General features: G+C 42.9%; 1 long non-coding RNA gene across 1 annotated transcript; it reads left to right on the top strand.

Annotated features, from left to right (window-relative positions):
* Positions 1–1,310: 1,310 nt before the first annotated feature.
* On the top strand, positions 1,311–2,735 carry LOC111614987. The gene is made up of 3 exons (XR_002755017.1): positions 1,311–1,467; positions 1,706–2,632; positions 2,705–2,735. It is a non-coding gene; the product is annotated as an uncharacterized LOC111614987 (long non-coding RNA).

Genomic DNA, 2,735 nt, shown 5'->3' with positions numbered 1-2,735 from the left:
GCTCACGGCTTCAGTGTCTCCAACATAACGAACAAAAGGTTAGTTCGTCTTAATATACTTTTGTTATCCACAATGATGGATATAGTGCACAATTTGTACACATCTTAATGGTGTAGTTTCTACATATCAGTCTCTTGCACTTACTGGCATGTTTTCTTTGTTTATTTTTGATGGGAAAATGCCTTTTCTCGCAATTATTAACTCCTTTTTACCTCTCAGAAGGATTTTAACTTCGATATTCTGCTTCATAACACGACAAAGATCAAAATTTAGTTTTCATCGTAAATATTTTCACAAACAAACGATAACTACGAGCAATTGTCTATTGTGACACGGTCACAATGCCGGACTGCAATTCTTAATCATATTTTGAAATCATTTAATTCAAAATATCTCAAGCTAGTAGTGGCTTGCCCCTGTACATCACACTTTTCCGTTAACTGACGTTTTGAATTGAAAAAAAAAACAAGACTTTCGGTTTGAATCGGAAGATCATATATAGTTAATTGGGGCCTCCTGTCTCTAAAGTTTCCACATCTGGTCTCGGATTTCATATAATTCCGTTCTCGAGGTTAAGACATGCGGACGGACGACAATGACAAAATTTGGAAATAAATGTAGCATTCCTCCCAAAGCAGAATTGTCGCGTTGTAAGTAAAAAAAATTCTCAGCGGTCAGGAAATAAAATATCATGGCACGAGAGGTACGAGCGAAAGTTTCAAAGTTGGATCAACACTTGCGGACGTGTCAAATTGATTAAGCGATCACATTAAGAATTTAGGGGAGAGATCCTTTAAAAAGTCAGAAATTCAAGGAGAAAGAATGATCGTTTCCCCCTAGCTCAGTCTGTTTATCCTCTGTGTCGATTTCCCCGTTGTCTCGGACTTAATTTTCGTTCGGCCGTATTATAAAGGTTTTTCGGTATTTTTAATATTAACTTTATCCAGTTTGATTAATAGGCCTACGCGAAACCCGCAACCCCGACGGCGACCGAGGAATCCTTCCGAAAAGCAAAATAATATTGGGCGAAATCCTAAGAATTTGATTTATTTCATGCCATGGTCGAAAATGGACGAAAAAGATATTTATTCGAACGAATTTCGGAGATGGTCAAGCCTCGAGACGTAGAATTTAAAAAGATCGTCTTTTACCTCTCCACGGTCGACATTCTGCACCATGTAAATGCAGAAGATAATTTATTTATCAAATTTAAAAAAGAAAAATAATTATAAATTAATTAATTGAAAAAAATTTTAAAAATTTATTTTTTTTAAAAATTCTAATTTTTACGAAATTCGAACATTGTTGACGCGTTTTTTAACGTTTGTTCGAAATACGTCACACATGACGAATCGCAGTTCGATTGTGTTTCTCGTTGCTGTCGGACGTGCTTTTCTTTCGCTCTTGGATTGCGTGCTGTTTTCTGCGGTTTCGTGCCTTTTACAGAGAAGATTGAAGATTTTTTAGGTAAGTCTTAGTCCTTATTGATCCTAGACGTAAGAATTTATTTAATATTACTTGGAGAATCGGTCCCAGAAGACATCTCGGCACATCGTTCGATGGTCGACCGTTTGCGCTTCGGATTCGAATCTTTTAGATTTAAAAAGGCGGCTGCGGTGAGCAGTTTGCTTTTACTCGGAAGAATTTAAGCATTAATTTAAGCTTTTGTTTTCACTGGACTAATTGCAAATTTTCTTTTTTACAGGATGAAGACGTTGGTGCGTTGTTGGAGGCGGTTCCGGCGGAGGCAGGCGGTGGCGCCGGAGGGAGAGGGTTCCTCGGACGACGCGGAACGAGTCTGTCGTTCCGTGCCGTTGGAGGAGCGGGGGCTCGACGAGCGACAGGCAGCGGGTGAAGAAGACCTTCGCCAAGTGCGCGTGGCGTGGCATCCTCCCGGAGTCGGGATGATGCGACGCTACACCCTGGGTCCAGTGCGCTTGGCCGAGGTCTTCGGGGGTCATCCGGCCACAGACCTTGCTGTGGAGGATGTCGAAAGTGACAGCTCGTCCGAGCTGACACTTTCTGTTTGGTCGTGTTCTGCCCGTTCGTCCGCGACGGCGACGCCACCGCCTTGCCGAAGTCGGGACGGGGAGGAGTCGGAGGAGAGAGCCCCCGAAGTTGAGGGACCGTGCTGTCCGTGGTTTTGTTGCTGCGGACGGCTGCGGTTGCCTTGGCCTAGGCGGTGATCTTCTTCGACTTCCTCTTCTTCACCCGGATGCGACTTTCTTACCGGATTCGACACTTTTCACCCGGACATGACATCTTTTAACGGACGTGACCTCTTTTACCCGGACGTGACCCACGGACTTGACACGTTTCTTCACCGGACGCGACATATGGCCGACCTTTCTTCTCAAACAGCTGTTATGAGGATTGAGCTTTCGGTTAGGGTTCGTTAGCTTAGCCTTGGCTAGGTCAGGTCCTTCGCTCTTCTGATAACACTGTTCGGGAAGAAAGGCTGTCTGTTTAAGGTAATAATATTGACCTTAAGTAATAAATGAATAAACTTCTTGTTTTCTCACTGCGTTTGTGTTTTGTAGGAACATTTGGGAGGGAGAAGGATCTCCCTCCCCAACTTTACCACGAAGAGGACCAAGTGGCCATTTACCGTACAAGTGAATATTTTCCGATGGTGAGAACTCTTTCGTTTTATTTCTTAACACATCTTATTCTCGTATCGTAATTTACTGTTTTCTGTTTATAGACATGCCGAAGATGTTCTTCGATCACACACA

Source organism: Centruroides sculpturatus, unplaced genomic scaffold (genome assembly GCF_000671375.1).
Source record: "Centruroides sculpturatus isolate CEXI.00-Female unplaced genomic scaffold, Cexi_2.0 scaffold81, whole genome shotgun sequence".
Lineage (NCBI taxonomy): Eukaryota > Metazoa > Arthropoda > Arachnida > Scorpiones > Buthidae > Centruroides > Centruroides sculpturatus.
Note: the sequence above shows the minus strand (reverse complement) of the source record. Positions and strands in the feature narration are given on the sequence as shown.